Source organism: Malania oleifera, chromosome 11, assembly GCF_029873635.1.
Source record: "Malania oleifera isolate guangnan ecotype guangnan chromosome 11, ASM2987363v1, whole genome shotgun sequence".
NCBI lineage: Eukaryota > Viridiplantae > Streptophyta > Magnoliopsida > Santalales > Ximeniaceae > Malania > Malania oleifera.
Genome location: NC_080427.1, coordinates 53877386 through 53892307, shown reverse-complemented (window position 1 = coordinate 53892307; position 14922 = coordinate 53877386).

Below are 14922 nucleotides of genomic sequence, written 5' to 3'. Positions count from 1 at the left end.
TCTCTCTCTTCTCTCTTCGATTTCGGGCCAGATTTTCTCCGGTTCGATGATCTGAAACCACCACGACGCTTCTGAGAAAGTTCTCTCCAAATCTGCCAGAGCGAATCGTTGGTGAAAGCAAGTTGGAAATCATCCCTAAGTTGAGGTAAGGTTTTTTAAGCCAAATTTGATCTTACGGTAGTTATAGGAAATGATATACACGTGAAAATACTGAAGTTTAGTACTGTGAGTTTTCATTTTCAGGATATTGAGTAGGAAACCCTACGGGTGTGAGACTAGAATTTATAGGGGCTTTCTCAGTAGTTAGGTAAGGGAATAAAGTAAAGTAGTTATTTTTCACACAAATTACTATTATTTATGAGCAAATTGATTCTCTGAAAAATATGTACGATATTTGAATGTTATGGAATAAATGTATATTTGGAAAAATACTGTTGTTGTACGGAAGTTATAATTTTAGAATGAAATGTATGATTTACCTAGCTTTGTGTGGCATGAATATTATTTTCATGAAAAGTATTATGATATGGAAGATTTTACGAGTAAAGCATGTTTTCAGGTATTATGAAAAGATACAGTATGATATGATGATTTTGACAAATATATGATAATTGATTTACTTTTAGAATATATATACCTGAAACGAATTCGGCACGAGGCCATGTATATATGAAATGATTTAGGCGCGATGCCGTGTATATATATGAAATGATTCTGGCGCGAGGTCGTGTATGTATGAAATGGTTCCGACGCAAGGCCGTGTATATATGAAATGATTTCGGCGCGAGGCCGTATTTATGAAATTATGAAAGATGCTATAATATCATGTATTATATGTTATCAAAACCCGGATGTTAGTTTAGTTTAGTTCAGGAGCACGGTACCGTAACTTATAGATCAGATATCTATGATCAGATTAGTGCTAACCACCCCATAAGGGGGTGGGAGATGGATAGTCGATGTGGCTTTCAGTAGAGTGTGGACGTCCACCTGGCAATCCAGACTAGGGTGTGGCGAGCCCATCGTACTTACAAACATTTTTGACTCGGTAGTGGTCGGCCAGCCATTGTCGGGTCCCACCTTCGGGCTGCATAACCCGTCATGGGGGGGTAATACATGACATCAGCTAACTATTCATCTTAGGTATGTTTTCAGTATTATAAATTATAATAGACGTTTTATGAACGATATGATTTATTAGCAAATATGAAAATATATGATTATTCATTACGATATGATGAATGTTTATAGATATATGAAATGTATTGTATATGTACAATTGCATTAAATGTTTATGTTGCTACATAACTTTATTTAGTTTATTTTCCTTTACTGAGAAGTGTCTCACCCCTGAACATTAAATGATTTTCAGGAAACCCTAAGAGATCGACGGGTCATGGCCATCGTTGAGCTATTGAGTTACCCCACTAGAAGGGTAAGATTTTGATATAAGATTAGGAGATTTTGTTGTATGATCTTAGGGTTATTTTGATGTTTTGCAAGTTGTATATAAATATAGTATTTTGATGATGTAGTAAACTCTGGTATTATGTTTTATGATTGGATGATTGAGATTTCATACTTACTGCTGCTTAGGTTTCCGCTATGATTGATAGGTATCCCCGTTACCCACAGGTTCGGGTTGACTTTTATTTTTATTATGTTACATTTTATATTAATATTTTTGAGGTCATTACAGTTTGGTATCAAAGCCTAGGATACTAGGTTCTGTAGACTCTACAGTGCAGCAGTAATAATACCAGAGCATAGGATAAGGGAATTTGAGGTCTGATTTTGTAGTCTAGATGCAGGACTTCCGTGGTGGTTTGTGTGATTTTCCTGGGATGACGATTTCAGGAAATTCATGGTAAACTATCATTGGGTTGGGTATCTAGGTTGCAGGATTGAACCTTGAATTAAGATCAGGAGAGATGAATTAATTAGGAGAATATATTATATGAGTTTGATGATATGTATAGAGAAGGGGGTTTTGAGTTAAGTTATTTGCTTTTTAGGATGGACCCTGGTGGCAGTATTGCCCACGCTAGTGGGAGTGAGGATGCTGGACCCTCAGGCGCTGCGGGTAGTGATTCGGATGCCGTCTTACGCAGCGTTGCACAGCAGATTATGGTAGAAATTGCCAGGAGTTTGAGGGAACAGGGTGGTCCATCGGCAGGCCATGGTAGCTTGATAAAGAAGTTCATAAAGATGAATCCTCCAACTTTTTCAGGAGGAAATGATCCTACAGTCGTTGAAAACTGGGTGTAGGAGATAGAGAAAGTGTTTGCAGTACTGCTGTGTTTAGAGGAGTAGAGGGTGCTATTTGCCACTTACAGACTGACAGAGGAGGCTGAAAGATGGTGGTCGGCAGTGAGATTATTAGAGCAACAGAGGACTGTACCTGTGGAGATGGTGTGGGAGCGGTTTAAAGAAACATTCTTTGACAGGTATTTTCCAACCTCGTCCAGGGAGGCTAAAATTGAGGAGTTCCTGAATCTGAAGCAGGGACAGCAGACCGTACAACAGTACGCGACGAGGTTTATCGAATTATCTCGCTTCACCCCGTACATTATACTAGATGAAGCAAAGAAGGTATGGCAGTTTGAGAGAGACTTTAGGAGAGAAATTTATAAGTAGGTGTCGATTCTGAAGTTGCAGGATTTTCCTGAGCTGGTGGATAGAGCCACTATAGTAAAGATTGGGGAGCGGTTGGAGGCTGATGAGTAGAGGCAAAAGAAGAGATCTGCACCTTCCGGTTCCCAGTAGGGATTCGGCCGTGCTTCATGGAAGAGAGGTGGCTATTATAAAGACCAAAGACAGGAAACTGGGAATCGCGGTTTCCAGGGTGTGCAGCCATCTCCAGCTTGCCCATCTTGAGGGAAAAGACACCTGGGGGGTGTGTCGTGCCGGGCAAGGTTTCTACTACAGGTGCAGGGAGCTAAGACATATGATGAGAGAGTGTCCGACACAGATTGGTGCTGCTCCTGCTCCTAGATCTGCTCGAGGAGGCTATCAGGTGCCACGTGGAGGCCAGCAGAGGAATGGCCCCTGCTAGGGTTTTCGCTTTGATGTCGGGCGATGTTGAGGTAGCCGGCGACGTGGTGACATGTATGGTTAATATGTTTTCATTTAAAATTATTGCACTTTTTGATTCTGGTGCCACACACTCGTTTGTGTCCTTGGGATGTGTTAAATTGTGTGGGGTTGAAACACAATTATTAGATGTCGAGTTATTAGTGGCTACACCGACCGGGTCAGCGGTGAGATGTAGTAGGGTACTCCGTGGTTGTCCAGTTGATGTTCAGGGGAAGATTCTATCTGCTGAGTTGGTGGTGCTGGATATGCACGAGTTTGACATCATCTTCGGCATGGATTGGCTAGCAGCTAATTCTGCTATTATAAACTGTCATGCAAGGGAAGTGATATTCAGACCTCCAGGGAAACCAGAATTCAGATTTATAGGGTCACGAGTGCAATCTTTACCTCAGATGGTCTCAGCTGCTTAGGTGAGGAGACTGCTCCAAAGTGGTTATCAGGGATTTGTGACTTTTGTGAAGGAAATGTCAAAAAATGAATTGAAGCTTATCAATACACCTGTGGTAAAAGAATTAACAGATGTGTTCCCAGATGAATTACCAGGTTTGCCACCTGATCGTGAAGTAGATTTTACTATTGATCTACTTCCAACTACCGCGTTGATCTCTAAAGCACCGTATCGAATGGCGCCAGCAAAGTTGGTAGAATTGAAAGATCAGTTGCAAGATTTTCTTGACAAGGGCTTCATACAACTTAGTGTATCTCCGTGGGGAGCTCCAGTGCTGTTCGTGAAAAAAAAGGACGGGTCTATGAGGATGTGCATTACAGGGAGACTAATAAAGTGACCATAAAAAAAAAGTATCCTCTACCCCGTATCGATGATTTGTTTGACCAGCTCCAAGGTACACGGGTGTATTCCAAGATCGATCTTAAGTCAGGCTACCATCAGGTAAATGTGAGAGTAGAAGATGTATCGAAGACAACTTTTAGGACCAGATATGGGCATTACGAGTTTCTTGTTATGCCATTTGGTCTGACGAATGCTCTTGCTATATTTATGGATTTGATGAATAGGATTTTTCATCCATATTTAGATCAGTTTGTGGTTGTTTTTATTGATGATGTACTGGTCTATTGAGAGGAGCTATGAGGAGCACGAGATACATTTGAGGCAGGTTTTGTAGATGCTCAAGGAGAAGAAGTTGTATGCAAAGTTCTGCAAATGCAACTTCTGGCTCAAGAAAGTTGTGTTTTTTGAGCATGTAATCTCAGGAGATGGAATTTCTGTGGATCTTAGTAAGATTGAGGTGGTAGTGAATTGGGCTAGACTGAGGAACGTCCAGGAGATTAGGAGTTTCTTGGGGTTAGCCGGTTATTACCATCGTTTCGTTGAGGGATTCTCAGCTTTATCAGGGCTTCTGACACGACTGACTATAAAGAATGCCAAATTTGAATGGGATGATAACTACGAGCAAAGTTTTCAGGAATTGAAATAGAGGCTAGTTACAGCACCAGTGCTGATCATTCCGTCTGGGGGCGAGGGTTATACTATCTACAGTGATGCGTCCTTGAAAGGACTTGGCTATGTATTGATGTAGCATGGTAGGGTAGTAGTATATGCGTCCAAATAGTTGAAAGAATACAAAAAGAACTACCCTATCCATGATCTTGAATTGGCTGCAGTGGTACACGCATTGAAAATTTGGAGGCATTACCTGTACGACGAGCAGTGTGAGATTTTCTCCTATCACAAGAGCTTAAAGTATTTCTTCACCCAGAAGGAATTGAATATGAGGCAGAGAAGGTGGTTAGAGTTGATTAAATATTTTGATTGTACTATCAGTTACCACCCAGGGAAAGCAAACGTGGTAGCTGATGCACTGAGTAGAAAATCTAGGGAATCAGCATTGACAGCTATAGAGATCCAGTGTCTGATCATGATGAATCTAGAGAGACTCGGCATTGAATTGATAAATAGTAATACTCCCGTGTGTATCGCCAGCCTAGTGGTACAACCTACTCTATAGGAAAGAATTAAAGCAGCCCAGAAAGAAGACCCATAATTAGTAGAAGTGATGGATAGAGTGCAGAGTGGTCAGGGGGAGGAATTCAGTATTGCAGACGACGGAGTTTTGCGGTTCTGTTCCAAATTATGTGTTCCTATCGATATTGACATTAGGAAGACTATTTTAGAGGAGGCTCACAGATCATTGTATACAGTTCATCCCGGAAGTACGAAAATGTATAGGGATCTGTGAGAATTTTATTGGTGGGGTGGTATGAAGAGAGAAATTGTCGAGTATGTAGCCTAGTGCTTGACGTGTCAGTAGGTAAAAGTTGAGCACTAGAGGCCAGCGGGTTAGTTGCAGTCATTATTTATCCTAGAGTGGAAGTGGGATCATATATCTATGGACTTTGTTTCAGGGCTACCGACAACATCGCATGGCCAGAATGCGATTTGGGTGATAGTAGATCGATTGACTGAGATCACCCATTTCTCCCTATCAAGATCAGCTATCCCCTCAACCGTTTAGCGGAGATTTACGTTCAGGAGATAGTTTGTGCTCATGGAGTACCCATATCTATCGTGTCAGATCGAGACCCGTGTTTCACATCATGGTTTTGGAAAAGTTTGCAGTAAACTCTAGGGTCTCAGCTATCATTTAGCACGACATTCCATCTTCAGTCAGATGGGCATACTGAGAGGACAATACAGATACTAGAAGATATGTTTCGAGCGCGTGTATTAGATTTTTGGGGTAGTTGGACTCAGTTCATGCCGCTGATAGAGTTCGCGTATAATAACAGTTACCGGTCCAGTATTGGCATGACACCGTTTGAGGCACTGTACGGTAGGAGATGTCGATCTCCTTTGAATTGAGATGAGATGGGTGAGCGGCGAGTTGTGGGACCAGAGCTGGTACAATAGGTGTACGATAAAGTTCGGCTTATCAGGGATAGAATCAGTGTAGCTTAAAGCCGACAGAAGAGTTATGCCAACAATCGCTGCAGGAATTTAGAGTTCGATGTGGGTGATCATGTATTTTTGAAGATAGCTCCATTAAAAGGGGTTATAAGATTTGGTAGGAAAGGTAAACTTAACCCTAGGTTTATCGGTCTGTTTGAGATTTTAAAGAAAGTGGGGCCGGTCACCTATAGGCTAGCTTTGCCACCTACACTATCCAGGATGTACGACGTATTCCATGTATCTATGTTGAAGAAATACGTCCCAAATCCTTCTCATATTATCAGCTATGGTGAGTTGGAGCTCAGTGATTCGCTAGTCTATGAGGAGGTACCAGTGCAGATTCTGGATAGAAAGGAACAAGAACTACGTAATAAGAAGATTCCTTTAGTAAAGGTTCTATGGAGGAATCATGCAGTAGAAGAGGCTTCTTGGGAGCTCGAGGAACAGATCAGATAGAAATACCCGCAATTATTCCAAGAAGTCCATATGTGATTAAGAAATATAAGTAAATAGGTAATATTTTTTTTCAAGTACATGTAATGTTTTAGTTAGTAAGTGGTATTTTAGTTTTAGGGGAATTTTCTTTTGGTTTATATAATCTCCCAGGACTTGAATGTAACCACAGTATTCCTCCGCCATAAGTGAGGGTAAGTAATAAAATAAGTCGACCATTTTTCTAATTAAGGGATGATGAACTATATGGATAGTAAATTTTGAGGACGAAATTTTATAAGGAGGGGAGAATGAAATGACCCGAAGAATAATGATATTTAAATAATAGAGAGGAAGGAATAGGGAGGAAGGAAAATGGAAACAGTAACAGAAAGAGGTAGTCGACTTCGTTGACGAACACAAAGCGTTCATCGACGACATTGCATTTTGGGAGTATTAACCGAAGGAATTCATCAGGTCCTCGCCGATGAACACAGGGGATTCATTGACGAGGGTACAAGAAGGCCTCATCGACGAAGGCAAGTTTTTTCAATGAGAAGATACCGAAAGAGGATTTTGGGAAAGTCTGAAATTCGTCGATGAAGGTGCAGGTTCATCGACGAATTTTCTACAAGACTCGTCGATGAGGTGACATGTCTTGTCGACAAATCCAACATTATAAATAATCAAAAACCCGAATTTAAAGGTAAAATTAAGAAAAATATCTCTTTCTCTCTCTCTCTCCCTTCTGTTTCTCTCCATTCTCTCTTCGATTTCAGCTCCGTCGCTCGTCGGATTAACGATCTGAGGCCACCACAAAGTTCCTGGGGAAGTTTTCTCCAAATCTGCTGGAGCGGATCGTTGGTGGAAGCTAGTCGAAATTCATCCCTGAGTTGAGGTAAGACTTTTTATGTCAAATTTGGTCTTACTGTAGTTATAGGAAAAGATATTCACGTGAAAATGCCGAAGTTTAGTTCTACGAGTTATTATTTTCAGGGAGTTGAACGGGGAACCCTACGAGTGCAGGACTGGAAATTTTAGGGGGTTTCTTTCAGTGTCAGGTAAGGGAATAAATTAAAGCAGTTATTTTTCACGCAAATTATTATTATTTATTAGTAAATTAATTTTCTAGAAAGCATGTATTATATCAGTATATTACGAAGGAAATGCACATTTGGGAAAATACTGCTATTATGTTGAAATGTATATATATGTATGAGATGTTAGAAATTATGATTTTAGAATATGAAGTATGGTTTAATACAGCAAATGTGTGGCATGAATATTATTTTACGTGAAAGGTATTATGATATGACAATATGAATGAAGCATGTTTTCAGGAATATGAATTATTATAGTACAAAATGACGTTGAAAATACATGATAATTGATTTATTATCCAGAGTGATATGTATGAGATATTAGGCGCGAGGCCGTGATTGATAGCCGGCACGAGGCCGTGTTTTATATATGATTTCGGTGCGAGACCGTATTTATGAAATGTTCGGCACGAGGCCGTATTTATGAAATGTTTGGCACGAGGGCATATTTATGAAATTATAGAAATTCTATCAATCTATTTATGTTAAATGTTATATTATCATCTACTATATGTAATTAGAACCCGGATGTTAGTTTAGTTCAGTTTCAAGAGCACGGTACCGTAGGTTATAGATCAGATATCTATGATTAGATTGGTGCTAACCACCCCACGAAGGGGTGAGAGATGGATATTCGATGTGACTTTTAGTGTAGAGTATAGAAGTCCACCTGGAAGTTCGGACCAGAGTGTGGCGGACCCATCGTACTAACAGACATTTTTGACTCGGCAGTGGTCAGCCAGCCATTGTCGGGTCCTGCTTTTAGGCTGCACAACCCATCATGGGGGGTAATACATGACATTAACTAGCTATTCATCCTGGGTATGTTTTCAGTATTATTAGCTATACTAGTCAGTTATGATTAATATGATGTATTAAAAATATGAATGTATACGTTTTTGCAATTATTAAATGATAAATGTTTTTTTGGTATGAAGATTGTAATGTATATCTATATTATCATTAAGTATTCATGTTGCCACACAGCTGCATTTAGTTTATTTTCCCTTATTGAGAAGTGTGTCACCCCTTAACATTAAATGATTTTCAGGAAACCTATAAAGACCGACGGAGAGTGGCCGCCGTTGAGTTTATCGAGTTACCCCATTAGGAGGGCAAGTCTTGTACTAGGATCAGGAGATTTTTGTTGTGGGATCCTAGATGTATTTTTGATACTTTGAGGTTGTATATGAACACAGTATTTTGGGATTATTGTAGACTCTGGTATTATACAATTATTGGTTGATGGTTGTGATTTACATTTACTGCTGCCTAGGTTCCGCTGTGTATAACAGGTGTCCCCGCTACCCATGGGTTCGGGTTGACTATTTTATTTATTATGTTTCGTTATATATTAAGATAAGTAGGTTGTTACAGGGGTTCTTTAAGTTATCTGTCCCTCTAACACGGTTGACGAAGAAGGATGTGAGATTTGATTGGACTGATGAGTGCGAGTAGAGTTTCTAGGAGTTGAAACACCGATTGGTCACTGCTCTGGTTTTAACCATCCCATTTGGGGATGGTGGTTTTGTGACTTATAGCGATGCATTTCTGAAGGGTTTGGGAAATGTGCTGATGCAATAAGGGAAAGTAATTGCTTATGCTTTTCGGTAACTCAAGGAGTACGAGAAGAATTACCCCACGCATGATCTGGAGTTGTGGTAGTAGTATATGCGTTGAAGATCTGGAGACACTACTTATACAGTGAATAGTGTGAGATATTCACGGACCACGAGAGCCTTAAATACTTTTTCACGCAGAAGGAGTTGAATATGAGGCAGAAGAGGTGACTAGAACTGATCAAGGACTACGATTGCACCATTAGCTATCACTCGAGGAAGGCTAATGTGGTAGTTGATGTGTTGAGTCAGAATTCATAGCATGCAATAGTATTTACCGTGATAACTCAGCATCATATCAGATGGGATCTTGAAAGCCTTGGCATGGAGTTGGTGGATGGTAATCATCAGGCTTTCATTACTAGCTTGGTGATCCAGCCGACATTATTAGAGAGGATTAAAGTCGTGCAGGCTAATGATGAAGAGTTAGTCAAGGTTGTAGAGAAGGTGCAGCAGGGGCTGGTTGCAGATTTTAACATCTCCAAAGGAGGTGTATTGAGGTTTGGAACCAGACTGTGTGTTCCAAACAATGAAGGGATAAGGAGGATGATTATGGAGGAGGCGCATCGTTCTTTGTACACGGTACATTCGGGTAGCACGAAGATGTATCGAGATCTGCATGAATATTTCTCATGGAGTGGCATGAAAAGGGAAATTGCTCGATTTGTGGAACAATGTCTGATGTGTCAACAGGTAAAGATTAAGTATCAGGGGCCGGCTGGGCCATTGTAGCCATTGAGCATTTTAGAGTGGAAATGGGAGCACATCTCCATGGACTTTGTCACCGAGTTACCACCAGCACTTCACAGGCAGAACACAATCTAAGTGATCATGGACAGGTTGACTAAATTTGCTCACTTTGTACCGATGAAGGTTAGCTACTCCTTGAGTAGGCTAGCAGATTTATACGTGCAGGAGATAGTCAGAATGCACGGGGTACCGGTATCCATTATTTCAAATCAAGACCTGAGATTCACTTCTTGATTCTAGAAGAGCCTATAGGAGGCACTAGGGACGAAGCTTACTTTCAGTACAACGTTCCACCCCCAGACTGATGGACAGTTAAAGAGGACGATATAGATCTTGGAGGATATGTTACGGGTTTGCATGTTAGATTTCGGCGGTAGTTGGATTCAGTTTCTACTGTTAGTGGAATTTACCTATAACAATAGCTTCCAAGCTAGTATTGGGATGACATTGTTCGAGACATTGTATGGTCGGAGGTGTCGGTCTCCTCTATACTAGGATGAGGTTGGTGAACGGAAGATCTTGGGTCCTAAACTCATACAGTAGGCTTCTGAGGAGGTTAGGTTGATTAGGGATAGAATTAAATCAGTTTAGAGTCGGCAGAAAAGTTACGCGGATGTGCGCTGTCATGAGTTGAACGAGTTGGGGGGGATAAGATATTCCTGAGAATCGCTCCGATGAAAGAAGTGATGAGATTTAGAAAGAAAGGCAAGTTGAGCCCGAGGTATGTTGGACCATTCGAGGTACTTAAACGAGTGGATTTGGTAGCCCACAAGATTGCATTACCCCCAGCGCTCTCTCGGATCCACGATGTATTCCATGTATCTATGTTGAGAAGGCACATGCCAGATCCATCACATGTGATTAGTTACAAATCCTTAGAGATTGGGGATGCTTTGGTGTATGAGGAGATACCCGTTCAAATTCTGGACCAGAAAGTTCAGAAGCTGCGTACCAAAGAGATGCCATTAGTGAAAGTACTGTGGTGGAATCACGCAGTTAAGGAGGCTTCTTGGGAATTGGGGACAAAAGTATGTTAGAAATATCCACATTTGTTTTGAGGAGTAATGTTTACAGGTATAGTTTGGGTAAGTATGCGATGTATCTGTTGTTTAGAGTGTTAATGCGTGGTTAGTCTCTGGGAGGGTTTCGTGATAAATGTGAACTCTCGAGACCCTGTGTATGTAACCATGGTTTTCCTCCGCTATAAGCGAGGATATATTATATATTTGGGACGGGGCTGCTATGTGGGTGGTTGTTGACTTTTTCTAGAGTCGGGTGTGTTTTTGGTTATGTTGATGAGTTATCGAGTGAGGGATTTCAAATTTCGAGGAAAAAAATTTGTAAGGAGGGGAGGTTGTAAGAATTCGACTTAAGAAATGTGGATTGAATAAATAAGAAAAAAGAAGGGAAATTAAAAAGAGAAAATCAGCAAGGCTCGTCGACGAGGCTCCTTCTCTCGTTGACGAAGTCCCTTCTACAGCTCAGCGATGAAATTCAGAGGTTTGTTGATGAGTGACACCGAGAGATTTTGGGAAATCTAAAATCTCATGCTCGTCGACGAGGCCACTCCATCGTCAATGAACTCCCTTCTTATGCTCATTGACGAGGATGTCGCCTCGTCGATGAGGCTGACTAGGTCAAGGAGTCTATAAATATCATTTCTTATTGCTTCATTGGTAAGAAACCCAAATTCTCTCTCTCTCTCTAGAACTCGAATCAACTTTCTCTCTCTCTTTCTCTCTCTCTCTCTCTAAGATCCAGATTATCTATTACCCAAATCGACGATCCGACATTACTATATGGATCAGGGGAGGAATCTCTATGGTTATAGTGGATCAGATCTTCATTTTGAGGATTCTCGGTTTTTGTCTAGAAATCAAGGTAAGAGTATGATTTCATTTTTGGTTCGGTAGATATGTAGTAGATAGAATTATATTGAAGTTGTGTTCTTCGATTCTTAGGTTTTGGGAACTCGGTTTGCTGGTTTGGAGCCTTTTAGTTCATATTTTGATTTTCGGGGAAAGGAAAGGGGTTTCTTTTTATATCATTTATTTTTGTAATCTGAATCGGGAAAACTATGCTTTACGATTATACGGATGTTTCGATTGCTTATTTGGAAAAATCTATCAGGTGAAATTATAGGATTTTCAGGTTTACAGTTTTTAGGAAAATCAGAGGTTTTGGGTATCATCTTTATTTTTGTTAAAAAACTATATATTTGGTTAAACTGTAATATAAAGATGATCATACCTTTGATTATGTTAAACTATATTTTCAAATTATCTATTATAAGATTATTTGTTTACCCAAATAAGTATGGAATGAGATGATGAATTGAACGATGTATTTTGTGAAAAAGCGTGCTGGTTAACTACCGTAGGTTGTGAGGTATTGAAATGAGATATAAGAACGTGAGTTCTAAAATATTCCAGGTTTTATGAAAATGCCGAGTCGGGATAATACCATAGATAAAATATCAAAGCGGGTTGGATTAAAATGCCGCAGGCTGAGATATTGAACCGAGTTAGAATAATACCATAGGGTTTTATGTCCAACTTTTGCCGAAGAGTGTGCAATAACACTAGATAGTTCGGTTTTTACCAAAGGGTGTGAGAACACTAGATCTACACCGGTTCAACGCCGTGGGGGCTTATGTTATGCCAGGTTACCGAGGGCACCGACTCTTGCCGAAGGGTGTGAAATACCACTAGACAAGCTGGCTTAGGCCGAAGAGTGTGACGACACTAGATCGTATTGCTTTGTATCATATGTATATTGGAATTGTATTGTGAAAATATTGGAATTGTGAAATATTTATGTTTTACTGTGAAATAACGCTCATGTATCTACACACTGATATAACCTATTTCTCCCTTACTAAGAGGTGTCTCACCCCTATCATACAAATGTTTTTTCAGGTCCTTCGAGTAGCCGACCCTAGCGTTCTAGCGTTTTAGGAGCGTGGGTGTTGGTTAGCACTGTCTAGGTACTTGTGTAAGTACTAAATCATGGCCGAGGTGTCATTTTGAGTTATGTGGATACCTGGGGATTATGTTTTGTATTATAAGACTAGATCCTAATGTTGTATAGACTCTGGTATGGTTTTTGAATGTATTAGGTTAAATTTTCCGTTGCATATATATGTTGTGTATGTGATGATGGATAGGGTATACGTGAACCTTATGGGGTTGGACCCTTATATTGTATAGTATCATGAATGTTCTATGATATAGGGACTAGTTAGGTTACTAAATCACACCTTGGGTCCCATTTTCGAGTTTAGGGCGTGACATACCTTAATTAAGGTATTAAACTTAACTTTAGTCTTGGCGTAAGTTATGAGTGCCCTAAAACTATTTATTAGACATTTGCTACGTAGAAATTAAATCAAATCGAAGGAATGAAATCAAATTCTCTACTATTTCATCTTACTTTTATTTTATCTACAAACAAACACGGCGTTAGTATGTCTCTCAATTGTAAGTCAATAAAATCAGTGGAACTTGTGGGTCCATAGATCTCACGAGGAAGAGGTATATAAACAAAGATTAAAAAGTTAATACTCATCATAAACCTTTACAATTAGGTCCCAAGGGTTGCATGTGGGAAGGCTGATGTACTTCGTCAAATTCGAAGGCATGAACACATGAAGTTAATTCAAAAGTGAGGCCATACACTTAATCATGCAGCTAAGCACATGGCTAGATTACTAAATTTACCAAGGACACATTGACCTTCGTGTAATGTAATACCCTTCATTTATATATATATTTATATGTACATATCCTTCATTCTCATGAAGGGATTTAGATAAAAAGAAATAATTGGGGTACATTGAAATTTTAAAAATAAAGAGTTTTTGTAAATTTAGGAATTGCCTCACTGAATATAATATTTTAAACTCACTTTTAAAGATAATAAACATGAAAATTTTTAAATTGAAAATACAAAATAGAGTAAAATAATTGTAATAACATGCTAGAAAGTGTTTTTTTTTTTTTTTACTTTTATTTGGTAAATGAATGATATGCAAAGCAATTATTGCTATCATTAAATGCGAATGCCTATGCTTTCAAAAATATAAAGAAACATTTATAATTTATTATTTACTTATTTCTTTGCTTCTACTGAATTACTCTTTTGGGTTCTGATTGGAAGCTCATTTGACCTAAACTATATGACGGAAGATAATTTCATCACAATTTTTCATAAATTTCAACCCACACTAAAACTTAAAAGATGACAGTTTTAAATTCTAATAATTCAAATGTCTATTCAAAAATTTGATTGTTAAAAAATAACTAAAACTTAACGGACAATCCAGTGCATAAAGCTCTCGTATATGTAGGGTCCAGAAAAAGGGTGGATCACAATGAGTTTATAATACACAATCTTACCTTACATTTTTGTAAGAAGTTATTTCCACGCCTCGAATCCGTGACCTTCAAGTCACACGACGACAACCTTATCGGTGCACCTAAGCTTTGCTTCGAAAATAACTAAAACTTGTGAGAAACTAATTGTAGATACAATATTAATATTAGTTATTATTATTGGTGGGAAATAGTTAAAAAAGCAAAGAGTGGGGCTGCCATGGCTGTTAAGGGTGGAGTGCTTTTGGTAGAATGATGACTCAGACATGGACAAAGCTTCTTCTAGTATATAGGCATATCCAATGATACTGCAGATCCCATCTTCCTTGGCTGACTAATTTTTTATTTTTTATTTTTTAGTGGGGGTGCATTAGTTTCATGTGTGTGAACTCTCCAACCATAGCCCATGTTGATATGTGATAATGACCAGGGTTGGTGCTTGCTCCCTTCTTCTCCTTCTTTCTCATCAAGCTTTCATTGATGCTTTAATTCAACATCACTCCAAACAAAACTATCATGCACAAGCAACATATATAATGCTTGCCAATTATTATTATTATCATTTTAATTATTCAAAATTTTTAGACTCGGGTGACATTAAATTGAAGGAGGACGTAATTAGTTTGATAAATTAAAAATTTAGT